This window comes from Lissotriton helveticus, chromosome 8, assembly GCF_964261635.1.
Source record: "Lissotriton helveticus chromosome 8, aLisHel1.1, whole genome shotgun sequence".
Lineage (NCBI taxonomy): Eukaryota > Metazoa > Chordata > Amphibia > Caudata > Salamandridae > Lissotriton > Lissotriton helveticus.
This window is the reverse complement of record NC_136069.1, coordinates 667,756,510-667,771,965: the sequence shown is the minus strand read 5'-3', so window position 1 is coordinate 667,771,965 and position 15,456 is coordinate 667,756,510. Positions and strand designations below refer to the sequence as shown.

Genomic DNA, 15,456 nt, shown 5'->3' with positions numbered 1-15,456 from the left:
AGGACAGAGATGGATAGAGAGTTCTAGTTGAGGGCCTGTACCCCAGGAGGGGTAGTAGGCATACATACGAAAGTGGTAAATAAGCAACTATTCAGACAGTGTTACTTAGATTATTATGTTAGAAGCAGTCGGTAACATATCATTAAGTACTGATTGGATAACTTCAAGACCCTTGGGAAATATGTTTTAGAACATTGCACAACCAAGCACGTCAAGCTGCTGTGCTGCGTTGAGTTTAAGGGAGAGTGCTGATCAGCAATATATTTACAAATATATGGTGTTGTTCAGCTCTCTCCTGGTGCTACCGCCATAGGGCTGCCTAGCAGGCACCCAGCCCCTCATCACAAGGGTGCATGTGTTGTGGTCAAGATTGTTTTTTGTGTTGGAAGATATACCTTCCTGCACAAAAATTATCCTTCAGAATGCAGCACACGTAGCGAAAGGTAGTAACCAAGAAAAATGTCTATATTTCTCCCTGTGATTCCTCTCTTTGGTAAGCGCACTATTTTTGCAAAAACTCAGGGATACTGCCTTTAGAAAATCTGTGTTTGCATCACAATACATGGGCAGATGCATGAACGTTGAATAGTGTTACTTTTTTTTACAATGCCACTCAAGGTGAAGCTAATGGTCCCTTACATGGCTTTGCAAATCTCCACTATCATTTTGTGTCATGTCAGTGCCAAAAAAGTATCACAAGCATGATGTAATATATCAGTAAATCAGAGCCTGAATGTTTAAATGAAGGGAACTTATATATTGAAAATTAATCAGTGGTTTATGCTAAATACATTTTGGAAAAATAAATAAAAGAAGCAAAAATTACATCTGCATGTTATAGGTGTACTTCAAATAAAGTAAGGACAATAATAATCTCTGAGTGCATTTTGACTGTCATATTTTACAAAGTACTCATATTCAGAGTGGAAACTTTGGAATAGAGCTCAGTTTACTGTACAATTTTCTTCATCTACTTTACTGATGCCAACATGCAGAAATAAAAATAAGGATTCCCCTTCAAGTGTTTTATCAGTGCCTATTTTGAGCCAGTAGTTGTAGGTGTTTCTCATCCCCAGACGTTAACCAAGAACAAGAAAGAAAGGCAGAAAAATGATAAAAAAGTGGGAGGATAAAAACAGATAAACAGTGATATCTGAAGAATGCAGGGATGAAAGTGAACCTGCAAGAGTGAGATAAAGGGGCAAAGAGTGTATGGTGTTGGATAAAAGAAGCATCTGGTGGAATCAAAACTAGACAGTCTTGGTATTACATGACCCTGACATAAATCAGCATTGGCAATATGCTTCTGAGAAAATCATTACGCTCGAGTACTTATTATTTTACAAATCATACACTAGTTTTTAAACATCATGCCATTCCCCGGGGACACACATAATGTGTAGAGCTACGAATGAAAGCTAAGAACATGGGGTATATTAGCAAGAACCTCGTTAAAATGATCGCCGTTTTAGCGACAGGAAACTGCTGCTAAAATGGCGATAATGGGCTTGCTAATATGCGTTATAGAATTCCAATAGAAGCCCAGGTTAGATGTTCAGGACATCTAACCTGGGCTTCTATTGGAATTCTATAACGCATATTAGCAAGCCCAATATCGCCGCTTTAGCTGCATTTCCCTGCTGCTAAAACGGCGATAATTTTAACGAGGTTCTTGTTAATATGCCCCATGGTGAGGTTAGCTCATGTTTGTTGCAAACTGCTGCAGCAACTGCCAGGCTTTTTGTTTCTGTGTACCTGTTTCTATAGATTATGCATTAAATAGAGTACATTAATGATCTCCAGGTAACTGCTCCATTTGGGCAGACATAGCACACAAGATGCATTCACTGAAAATGTTGACCTCTGAGACAACTTTTCCTTTCCCGGTTTAACTGTATTCCTCCTATAAGAAATTGGTCAACTCAAATAATAAACACAATCCTTTTCAGGGTTAATCATAAATGTCACTAACAAACCTCTGCTTTATCCTCTGGTATCTTCACATACAGGCAGTCAGATTTAACCTAAAAGAAATGTGTATTGAATTTATGCAGCACTCATACAGTAATAAGGTGAAAACACTACACAAGAAAAATCCAAACCAATTCAGAAATTAGACTTAATTAAAAAAAATAAAAGACAACAAAAGAACAAACATCCAATCAGTAGAACTATAGTTATGTATTTGTAAACATTCTTGTAAATGTAAGTAAAAATAGCGCCAAAAAAGCAAACCACGCCAATTCTGTTTATCTTGGTGCACTGGTCCGGGTCTAAGTCACAAGTTCAGACCAAATGCGATGGACTGCACGTCAGATACATGGACCAGGTTCATCTCACTGAAGATTTTACCTTCTCTGTGTTCAAATTCACAAGGGGAGTTGCAGCAAAGCTTTTGCATTTGCAGTCGATGTGAGGAGACAGTTATTAGCAGCATGAGCAGGTCGGGCATCACGGACAGTCACTGTTTGGCAAAAAGAATCAGTTGTTGCTGGAGCTTCGATGAGTGGGCTGTAGGCGCTGGTTCTTGGAATGGACGTGAAGAGCAGGTCATTGCTGGAGTTTTGCTTCAGCGGGAATCATGGATTGTAGTGTAGTTCCTATGTTTCCAATAGGCTCTGCGCATTGGAATAATATATCCTATAGATATGACGTAGGACTTAGGTCAGTAGGTCTCCATCGAATATACTAAACTAAATAGTGAGTGCCAGCTAGCTCAGAGGTCACTAGAAACTTTCTCGAATTCACAAGAACGGATTCGTTTCTGACAACTGCATAAACATGACAACTTTGTTTCCCTAGGACTGGAATAACTATCTTCAGAGTCGGGGAACAATAGATAAGTATTTCACTCAGTTAATCGTGCATGCTTCGTTTCTACAGAGTTGCAGAGAAATAGTGAGACGGGCGTTTTCAATAAAAGGTTTATTGCACAGTCTTTTTTCTCATGCAAGAGACGTGAACTGCTACAATCGTTAGGCAGAATGCAAAGTATAATGCGTACAGTGAGAATAGTATTATAAAATAATACTGTAATAACATTGTATGGTTTGTAAGCCATATAAAAATACATACATAAATAACATAGACTAAAATACTCAACTGGTGCTTCTAAAATATGCCTACACAATGTACCTAACCTAGGTCTAGTATGAGGGAAGAAGTAGGTATGGTCTTTTAGCATGGGTTTAGTTTTGCCAATAATTTGCCAAAGGTTTTCTCAAGGTTCTAATCAGCTCCATACCTTAGTATGAAGGAGGTCTGGTATCTCTGTCTCGGTACTCGATTTCCCAACACCCTGCAAGGGGAGTCAGAAACACTGGAGCTGGATTTCTTGGCAGAGGAGGGCAGCTTCCTTCTCAGTGCGTCAGCTGGAGAGTCGGCTTCCTCCGGCACTTTCTGTAGCGAGCTGCGTTGGGCAAGTAGGTTGTCGAACTGCACCGAACCACAGTACTTTGCTATAGCAAGTGAAGGTATATTTATACCTTGAAGGTGTTTAGGAATGCCATGTTTGACGTAGTGTCGGGCATATGAACGTCACGAATGAACGCCTGGGGAATAGTTGTTCATTGTAAAGTAACTGAGTTCTTGGAGAAATCAATATTCAAGGAAGGGAAAGTCCCTAACGGCTTAAGCTAGTTTTCCAAGAAATCATTGTGACAGTTGGTGAACGGATGGAAGTACAACAGGATGGTCTTCAAGTAATGCAAGGAGTCTGTTTGCAGTTGTGAAGAGCCCAAGACCAATGGATTTATTCCTGGTACTCAAGCCTTGTTGTTTTGAGGCTGGAGGAGTACACTCTGATATCAGCCAAGGGTCCAGGAAATGGAGGGGCACTTCTTGGCGAACAGAAATCACTCCAACAGATGCCAGCAGCAGGACTCAGGCAGGTCCAGTTGATGCTGGTCATCTGGCAGTTGCAGGAAAGGCCTCTGGAAGCTTGTTGTGTCACTGTCACTCAAACAGAATGTCAGCCAACTGACGCATAGAGTCACCGGATATTTTTCTTGAAGATTTTTATACGTGTGGAGTGATCATAAAAGAGACAAACGCCGAGCTCGGTTTCACTCTTACCGACGAGACGAGCACGGGAGGAGTTCTGCTTGCACAGGCTCTTTCTTGGTCTCGGACGCACCCGCCCGCCTGACCACATCCCAATCTACAGTTTCTCCATTATTTTACCCGCTCTCCGAGTTGGAAGTATCACCGGACCTCCGATACCTGCATGACGCTCTCAAGCACTGAAGAGTCATAGGCACTGTCCTTTGACGAAACACGTGTCGGCTGGCGTTTGTCTCGTTTATGATTTCTCCACACATATAAAAATCTTCAAGAAAAATATCCGGTGTCGACTACAGTTACTACCAATTACTTTATTTATTGTTGATAATCATATGTGTGCCCATGTTATTGTGTTTCATTGTAGAGGGAAGGGCTTTGCTCCTGACTCTTTTAGGGGTTTTGGGTTTTCCCCTATCCTGGCAGCACCATACTCTTAATGACATCCTTCACCTAGTTATCCTTATTAGCTACCTGTCCGAGCGCCAATCGGCTGCCACACCAAACCCTGCACAGGAGCCATTGACGCATAGAGTCAGTTCTGGGAAGCCTAAGAGCAAGGAAAGCAGGTCCTGTCTTCCTTCTTCTGACCTTTTTCTGAATCTTCCACAGGTCCAGGAGTGTTCTGATGAGAGATTCTGCAGGTACTATTCCTGTGCCAACTTGTGATTGGGGGATGACACTTTTGTCTAACCTCCCCCCCTTTCCTGGGTTTGGAATCAATCTGTCTAGGCTAACAGATGGCAGGTAGGCCTAGGTGTGAGCTGCAGGCATCTCTTGGAACTCAGGAAGGAAGTGGGCATATCCCTGAAGCTACCCTTTAATGCTCAGGAAGATTGAGTACAACCCTCCGGCAATCCTGCTCAGGAAAGTATCACCCTGCACCACACACAAGGCCCTTTTGTCCCCATGTCTGGATGGAATACACAAACACTACAGTAGAGCCATTAAGTCGTGTGGCACTGGCACCTTTGGTTTAGGTTGAAAATGCCAACTTTCTAAATGTGATAAACATGAAGCAAAATTATAAAATGCCCTCCTGTGTTTGAATTTGAAGTTTCATTTTGCTTACCCCTAGTTGTGCTGTGACATGCGATCTGAACGTGGTCTGTCCCAGAGTCCTATAATGTACGTTACGATTTATGTGGCACATGTTCTCGTGCCACTCAGTCGCACTGCCTAGAACAAGAACTTTGCTATTCACAATAAACCAAAAGTTTGTCATGTAATCCATGTGTAAACCAAATGTATTCAACCATTTTAATCCAAAGATCCATGTCTTATTTTTCATCCACTTCAGAGGTAGCGATAATTCGGATATATGACGTTACCACGCGTTCTTTTACCACGCAGACCATTACCACGCATTTTTTACAACGCAGGACCCTTTACCACGAATACCTTTACAACGCAATACACTACAACGCAGGTACTATTAAAACGCATACCATTAAAACGTAAGTATAGGTAAGTAAATAATATGGTAAAATAATGTAATTATTAATAATATTTTTTTTAATTAATAAATTATTATTTTAATATTTAATATTTTAATTATTTATATTATTATTTATTTATTAATTTTTAAATATATATGTTAAAAATACCCCTGTACCCCAAAACCCAAACCCAGCCCGGAAACCTAAAAATACCCCTGAACCCCAAAACCCAAACCCAGCCCTGAAACCTAAATATACCCCTGTACCCCAAAACCCAAACCCAACCCTGAAACTTAAAAATACCCCTGTACCCCAAAACCCAAACCCAGCCCTGAACCCTAAAAATACCCCTGTACCCCAAAAACTGAAAACTGACCCTGAACCCTAAAAATACCCCTTTACCCAAAAACTGAAAACTGACCCTGAACCCTAAAAATACCCCTTTACCCAAAACTGAAAACTGACCCTGAACTCTAAAAATACCCCTTTACCCAAAAACTGAAAACTGACCCTGAACCCTAAAAATACCCTGTACCCCAAAAACTGAAAACTGACCCTGAACCCTAAAAATACCCCTTTACCCAAAACTGAAAACTGACCCTGAACCCTAAAAATACCCCTTTACCCAAAAACTGAAAACTGACCCTGAACCCTAAAAATACCCATTTACCCAAAACCCAAACCTAAAATATTTTAAATAAAATAATATACTTACCAATTCTTACGTTGTAATGGTATGCGTTGTAAAGGTATCTGCGTTGTAAATACCTGCGTTGTTATGGTATGCGTGGTAAAGGGTCCTGCGTTGTAAAAGTTGCGTGGTAAAGGTAGGTCGTGGTAAAAGTTGCGTGGTAAAGGTTGTATACCCGATAATTCACATTATTTTCAAATGCCAAAAACATGACCATTAATGCCTTATTAGAAGCACGTGGGAATTCACTATTCGTTATCGGTTAGCCCATCCTTTTGGGCCCAATGCATTTCGGGGTCTATAGCCCTTCATCGGGGGTAACTGGAAAAATAAATAAAACATAGAGATGTTCAACTGTCCTATTCCTCTGATAGTGAATCACATTAATCAAAAACATACCATTAATAAACAAATTACCATACTATTTGCTGTGCCACTTACTAACATAACTTTTAACCGATTGTGACTAAATGATATTTACCTGATCGTGACAAAATGCTAATACCAAACCCTCCTTCCTGCACCAAACCCTCCAGTATCTATTCTAAATGTGAAAACATGCGACTATCAAATTTTACCAAACCAACAATTCCATCCACCATTAAAACTTCCTTCTTCCATGACGAAGGAAGTGGTAATGGAGGACAAACAAATGTGGAGGAGGCCATGGCATTGTTTGTTGTGGCCCAAAACGTAGTGATTCATTGGTTTAAGATGCTGGTTAGGAAGCGAAGATATTGGTAGAAGGCACGATTTACGAGTGTGAGAAGAAAAGGGGTATGATTATTGGTTTGGTACAATTTGGTAGCCAGATGTTTTCACATTTGGAACGGATACTGGTGGTTTTGGTGCAGGGAGGTGGGTTTTGGTATAAGCATTACAAGTATTACAAAGGAATGTTGAGACCTGCAAAATGGTTTATTTTGAAGTGTTAACATGGCAGTTTAAAGCTGCCTCACAAGCTACAGTGGCAGGCCTGAGACATGTTTTGCGGTGTTACTTTAGTCGTTGGTACAATGAGTACTGCAGCCTCTAGATGTATTACATTTACAGGCCCTGGGTACATATAGTACCATGTAATAGTGCCGTACAAGTAAATTAAATGAACCAGTCAGGTTAAGGTCAATTGTCCCATTTTGAGAAGGCAGAGGAGATCACAAGCATCTTACCTCTGATTAGCATGAAAACAGTGCTCAGGGCCCTCAAGGCTAACAAAAATGGGTTCAGCACAGAAAAGCTAAAATCAAGGGGTGACCCAGTTGAGAAGAACTGGTCCATTACCTCTCATAAACCCCCTATTTTCCTGCTCGATCTGTTGCAAGAACATATCCAAGACTGCACTATCTCACTGCAACTGTCAGATTAGATGTTGGTGCTTTATTTTTTAATGTTTTTTTAACATTTTCTTTATTGAGATTTGCAATGTACAATCACACTCATAAGCGCTTGGTAAGATACAGCATTTCAAAACATTTGAAGTAGGTCAATAATATCAAAGAGAATAACCCAACATTAAATAAGGTACAGAGTACTTCCTTCAAAATTGATGACTATCCTGCCTATAGTGGACTTCATCAAGTACAGTGGATTTTACAATTCTTGCAGTGGTTCAAGGCATGTACTTATTCTAACAATCTCTAATATTAAATAGCAATCCACACCTCATCCCTGCCTCCCAGTGTACTATACCGTTGAGGTGTAACTACGTGAGAGTTTCAGTATCCATCCAGGGGATATGCTTGTAAATAGCTCTTCAGTGGTTGCCAAATGTCATGCGTGTGTGGGGTTGGTGGCAACAGTGTGGCGTAAATGTTGCTCATTATGTCGCAGTGAATCAGGTCTTGGAGCCAGGCCCTTACAGACGGTGTTTGTGATCTGCCCCAACATAGGGAGATCTGACGCTTCACGATTGACAGAGCGATTGCTGTGAATTATCTAATATTCTTCTTCAAAGGCTGAACATACCCCAGCAATTCTGTCAATGATGTGGGGTGTACGGTCTGTTCCACCATGAGAGATAGGTGCTGAAAGATCTCCCCCCCCCCCGTTACGCCAGAATTGACCCGCAATTCCATGCAAGATGTGAGAAATTGGCATTAGCAGCAGCACATCTAGCATACGCTTGTGAGGCGCAGGGATCCATCTTGGCCAACAATTGCAGGATTATAAAAGTTTGATGTATGTCTTTAAAGTGTAGGAGTTTATGGCAATGATTATTCAATATATAAAGTGTCTGCTCGCAGCAATATTGCCATATTTTGTCAATCATTGGTGTACCTAGACCCCGTTCCCAGGCTGCACGTGCCTTGGCAGCGACTGCAGGGTGGAGAGTCAATGACAGTTGATATAGAAGTGAACCAAATGCGCTCCGTACGATGAAGCTATAACTAGCGTGAGTGAGGGAAAATCCGCTGCCTCCCTCGCAGCGTCTGGACCTGACCCAATCGGGGACCCTGGGACCCTATGAAGGAAGACTCTGTCCATGTAGGGGGCATCCCCATGGGAAAGGAGTTCTTCTGTTGTGCACAGTTGTGAATCTTTAAACAAATCCCCAACCTCCTGCACGCCATGTCTAGCTAATGTGCGCTTGGTAAGGGTTTCTGTGGTGGGAGATATCTGAGGGTTATCTGCTAATGGTATATGCGCCAAGTATAAAAACTCAGTTTGTAAATACCATTGTAGTTTTGTCCATGCCCAACATGTAGTGGGCAGCTTTTGAATCTCTGAGGGACAACGGGGTAGGCCCTGTGGCAAAAAGGTGGATAAACAATAAGGATGTGTCTAGGATCGCACCGGTTTAAGATACTGGAGCCGGCCATCAGGCTGGCACCAGTAATATGTAAAATGGACTTGAGCGACAAGATAATATAAGTAAATGTTAGGTACTCCAAATCCCCTCTTTCATAAGGCATAATTAGGGTGTTCCAACCTATACACAGCTGTTTACCGGTACAGACAAGGTGAATGAGCGAGGTCCGGAGTGCATAGAAAGATTTCATGGTGAGGGTGATGGGAATGTTCAAAAAGAGGTATAAAAACCCCAGAAGCACCACCATTTTTAGTATGGCGATTCTACCTGCCATGGAAAGGGGAAGTCTGATCCACCTGTGATGTGAGTCAATGTATTGCCGGACTGTAATTGAGGCGGATCAACTTCGGTGCGCTGCAATGCACAAAAAATGCTAAGATATTTCGGGGGGTCAGTACATCACTTTAGAGGGAATTCATAATCTTCCTGGGTAGTGGCAGGAGTCAAGGGGAAAATTTCTGATTTAGGCCAAGTAATGACTAGCCCTGAGTACACTCCAAACCGGACCACCTCACGCAATAATGGGGACATGTTCATAGCCAATTTCTGCACAAACAGCATGACATCATCAGTATAAAACGAGGCTGCAAGGGGGATGTGTGAAATTGTAAGCCACAATGGAGATGTCTCTCCTGTATGTGTAACTAGAACGTGTTACCATCCGTTTGATGATAACACCCCTGATCTTGGGCACACCTTTGTGTTCTTGAAAATCAAGACTCCTTGTTTATTTCATCAATGTAAATGTTTATTTTATATACTTCATTGTAAATTTATCATTAGTCTTTAGAGTTATCTCCACTCATATCGAACTCATAGCTGTTCCATTGTGCTCCAATGCATTTCGGGCTTATTTGCCCTTCATCTGGGAGCTCTAAAAAGTAAAATATAACAGTAAGCCGCATGGCTTTGCCATCATAATATACAATGTATTAGTCACCTATCTCAGGAAACATTGTCTTAACACAGAAACACATTTAAATCACAGTGGTTCAACAGTACATAGAAAATCATATATATGAGTAATGTGATTATAGAATTGTCGAGTGTATAATAGCGGGTGATAAAGGTATTGAAGAAACGAGTATCTGCATGCAGGGGTCAGTTTACTAAGTGTGTTCGTATTAACACGATGTTCATCATCTATGTCGTGATAGTTAAAATGTGCTCAGCATGCGCGGTTGTGAAACGGGATTGTTAAGGACGGACACGCCACCTGAAGGAGCACCTAACCTAAAAAACAGTTTGATTAACTTGAACTAGTCAGATAAACACAACAAGGGTGTGCACCATTTTATTAATAATCTTGAGTCATCTCCTGTATGTGTCTCGCCAGGGGATCCATAGCTACAATAAATAATAGGGGCGAGAGGGGGCACTCTTGTCTCTTGCCACGCGTGAAGACGGAATTGAGCAGTTATTTCACAGTTCATCTTCAGGCGGGCAACTGGCCCGTGATATAGAAGTCGTATCAAATTCAGAATTCCTATTGGAATTCAGAGTTTCTGTATCACAGCGAACAGGACGGGCCACTCCAGGGAATTAAAGTCCTTCTTGTTATCAAGTAGGACAGCGGTGGCCGGAAAGGTAGGCTCTATTTGGTTCAGTACTAGATGTTGGTGCTTTATAATCACGATCAAGGTTTGCTCCAATTACACAAACAACTGAATGGGTAATTGTGAGATAGACCTAACTTGCTTGTAAACTTCAGCCTTTATCTAGATGATATACTATACCTGACCTTCCCTCTTTGCCATTTCCTTGTCCAAAATAGACTAGGCATTTAGAAATTGGCAATGAAGTAGATAATGTGGCTTAACGGCAACAGTGGCCGACTTTGAAGCTAGGGTACGAGGTTTGTGTCTTGGGGGAGGCTCAAGAATCCTGTGATTCTGTGCAAATCACTCAATATCCCCGTACCTAAAAATGAATATGTCCATCTGTAATGCAACTGGTGCTCATGTAAAGTGCTCTAATACCTTTGGGTCGGGTTCCTGCTACATAAAACTGATAAAATGGGGGGATACTTTTGCCGTCCTTCTGCCAAGTGAGGAGCCAGAGCGGAGGATGAGACCATCAGCAACTGCTTGCCGCACCCGCTCCGCGGGTGCCGCGTCGCTGTAATTACCGGGACCAGCTCTCTGGGCAGACTTGAGGAGCAGTGTGTTTGTGCATATCATCTGGCAGGCAGAGAAGCGCTGCAGGGACTCACTCTCCCAGGAGTCCCTGCTTGACCGTTTACACCTGGTCTGCGCTCCCTGCCCGACACGCCCACAGCCCGTCACACGCTCTATTTGTTGGACACAGGCCACCGTTGCGCGGGAGAGTGCCGGGCTAAGCCCGGGCCAAGGGCGGGCCCGTCTGAGTCCGTCAGAGACTGGCTGAGACTGGACTGGGCCACCCCTTTTACGTTTCTGTATCCAGTAAGACTTTATACTTGTATGTTTAATAGCTCTTTTAATTTGTGCACATGTTAGCATTTTTGTAGCTACTTGTCCCTATCTAATATATAGGTATTTAAATTATGGCTTCTAAATCTAAAACTCCTATTGTGGCCGCTGGAGGTGGACTAGTTGGCACCATAGATGCTTTCTTTACTAAGGCAGTGACCGCGCTGGAGAAGGAAATAGCCTTAACTGAACAGCGTTTATCCCTCGACCCTGTTTTCACGAGGAAATCTTCTTTGGGGAAAATTGCTACAGTACTGTCCCCTGAACAAATTTTGACCCAAAATGTTCAAATTCCATGCCAACAGCATGTACTTTCAACTATACTTGATATAAGCGGCATTGATACAAGCCTAGATTCTTACATGGCTTGTCCAACTGTGGAGCCAGGTCAGCGGCAAAGCCTTTTGTTAACTACTAGTGTACCGCCATTAGACCATATTAATTCTGCTTTATCAAAAGGGAACGCTATTACTTTAAAACGTAAGCGTGGTGGAAAACAGCATAAAGGCTCACGTACTAAGAAAAGTAAAACTTCCCTCTTTATGCGCCATGATAAGGGGGTTACGTACAGGAATAAAGAACCACAACAGGTAGAAGATACTAGTTTAAATCACACTATCCCTATTATCGATATAACAGGAAGTCAATCTACTCAGGGAGGCAGTACTTTATGCTCTTTGGACAACATTGAGCACCTAGTTAAGTCCCTAATTCTCCCCTTGGTCGAACGCACTAGAAGGATTGGAGAACAGCTAGATACATTGGAGAAAATTACCCCGGAAAATTCGGCTATACTGAACAAATTGGGGGAAATAAAGTCTACATTGCAGAACCCACTTGTAGCATCCAATAATATACAAAAGCCACCTGTTAACTTAAAACTGGGGCAATATAGAAATAATTCCCTGAATCAAGATGGTGGAAATATAAAAGCTAAGTGCCCCGAGCAGGACGAAAAGGTTGGTACAGTAACTAAAACTGCCAGCATTGCCATAAGCACTACTAAAACAACAGATAACACAGCACCTGCAACAGATAAAACCGTTGAACCCAGAAGCAAAGGTGATAGGACGAGAGTTGATCTTCCACCGGAATCTTATCCCTATGTGATTGTGCTGACAGGGGTACCGGAGTGGACGAACAACAGGGATGAGACTCCCCACGAATTGAAAAATAAGGTCATGTACTGGTTAGGGAGAAATAGACCCCTTAGACCTGATTTGTGTGGGGAGATCATCAGTGTTCGAAGGGTGAACTGGTTGGGCCCCAATGTTAAAGATATTAGTGGTGATTGTTTCATCGTAAATTTTCGAGACCCAAGAGTAGCGCAATTTATTAGTGGGTTCCCAAATTATGATAATCCTGGCGGAATCTCCTCCCTAGATTTAAGCTATTTTTATCCGCCAGTCCCATTTTATGCTATTGGCATACAGAGGCCGCAGACTACACGATATGAAGGAAAGTCCCCATACACCAGAAGTCTATTTAACGCCCCTAGAGCACCCACTATGCAGGGAGGCTTCATGTCGCACAATTTCTATGACCACCGACAGATGGGTAATTTATTTAATGTCCCCACTTATAAAAGGTTTGACTGTCTGTCAGGCTTGGGGGGGTTGATTGACCAGTAAGGGATCAGTCACCTGACACTTGTGTAGGAAATGCTGACCCCAACATAGTAATGCCATGCACAGAAAAAGCGGAATTACAAGATAGGGAGGGACGGACCATGCCTAGTATAGAACAAACACCCATAAACAGGGTGGAAGCTGTATAAATGGCGAGAAATAATGTGAGTAATGGAACAATTGATAAATATCTCGCACAACCCACCAATTCAATACGTGCCACACATGGTAGGACTAATGATAAGTGGGCTATCATTTTTTGGAACATAGCGGGATTAAGGGCTAAATTGGATAATCCCCTTTGGTTAAAAATTGTAGAAGGACAAGACATTATATGTTTGCAAGAAACATGGGAAAAAGATGCGCACCATTTGAATGGTTTCAAAACAGTTTTTACCCCGGCCATAGGCTCCTTACATGGCAGAGCCAAGGGAGGGCTCTGTACATATGTTTCTAATTGTTTTAAATGTAAAAGTATTGAAGTGTTTAAAAATACTTGTTATTACCATATAGTTGGCCTGCATATGAATAATAGTTCTTGCATTTTGATTATAAACCTATACAACAATGTTCCCCCTGTTGAATTAGTGACAGTGTTTAAAACGTTAAACTCTGAAATCAACACTATAATCTGTAATGATAGGAAGGAGTTTGCGGTCATATGGGGGGGTGATTTCAACTGCACAATCTGCAATGGACCTGGGAAAGCAAACTGTGGCTTAACCCTAGACAGGTAGACCACCTTGACACACTTTGTACATAATGTAAAGGGCGATGCCTTGAACAAGATTATCTTTATGAACGACCTAACTTTTGTCAACAAATTATGCCAACCAGAGGTCTCGTTCTCTGCAACTTTTTGTGGCAGAGGGTTCTCGTCTGTTATCGACTATGTTTTGATCTCCACGTGTTTTAGTGGCAGTGTAGATAGCTATAGTGTTTTAGATATATCTCTAAACGACCACTTTCCTATTAGGGTGCAAATTGCGGAATCCCATGTCTTGGTTGATAATACTTCAAGGCTGCAAGCACAAGATATTATTGTCTCGAGGCAGAACGGATACGCTTTAAAGTGGTCCAAAATTGTACCCGCTGAGTTTCTTTGCAACCTGATTAAGGCCTGTGATACATGTTTTAACATCTGCCTGGATACGGCATCTAAGGACATTAAAGTCCTTAACAACTTCTCATCAATCATAAAATGTATAAAAAAAAGTTTGTGGATCAGCCAGGGAAAACATAGGGATGGTTTGATCAAGAGTGCTCTAAAGCACACTCCAAACTGAAACAGGCACTGAAGGGGCATAATAAAGACACAATATTGATCAGGGAGCTCCGGAAATCCTATAAATTGGCCATTAAGAACAGGAGGGCTAAAATAAAGAAGGACGCATGGGAGGATTTAGTAGAAGCCTCTGAAGGTAGGGACATGAAAGCATTTTGGAGGGCAGTCAATGCGCCATTCTTTAAGGATGACTCAAAGGCTCGGGCTGAGAGTGCTATCTTCCAGGATGACTGGGTGAGTCATTTTGAGTCCCTTTACAATCCCGTAGATCCCGTGGGGGAACCAATTAAGCAGGACATACCAAAAGTACCCACAATTACTAAAGGTCTGAACCTCTCCTTTTCTTTGGAAGAGGTGACGAAGGGCATTAGCTCGAGCCAGGGGGGCAAGGCTCTGGGACCAGATGGTGTACCTGTAGACGTTTTTAAAAACAACGTAACATTATGGGCACCATTATTAACAAGGTATTTTAATGCAGTTTGTACGGAGGGTCTCCCTAATACTTGGTACGAATCAATTATAGTACCTATTTTTAAAAAGGGCGATAGGGCGAGTTGTAAGTGCTATCGCCCCATATCCTTGCTCGACTCTACTGTGAAAATTGTGGGAAGGGTTATTCTAGATAGGCTGCAGTCCTGGGCAGATGAGCATAATATCATCAGTGACTTGCAATATGGTTTTAGAGAAGGTGTTGGGACAGTGGATCAGGGTCTTAATTTATTTATTTTGCTAGAAAAATACATTAAGGCAAAGGGCGGGAGGCTGTTTTTAACTTTTGTGGACTTGACTTCCGCCTTTGACTGTGTTAATCACAGTAAGTTATGGACAATTTTAACGCGACTGGGAGTAGAGGATAACATCATCTGTTTTTTAAGGGAGCTGTATAATGGGGCTAGGGCTACAATTAGATACGGCTTACATGGGGAGTGTACCAGTATGTTTGACATTGCAAAGGGTGTAAGACAAGGTTGTGTCCTTGCCCCGTTTTTATTCTTAATCTACATTAACCAGCTAGAGGACACCTTGCTTAGAGACTGTGTAGACATGCCAACGGCGTCGCAACGTCGTATACCAGCACTAATATACGCCGATGAT

The 15,456-nt window shown here is 42.0% G+C and overlaps 1 pseudogene; it reads left to right on the top strand.

Moving 5' to 3' along the window:
• LOC144773782 (uncharacterized) overlaps positions 1-15,456 on the top strand; it is a 63,379-nt pseudogene that overhangs the window by 7,887 nt on the left and 40,036 nt on the right.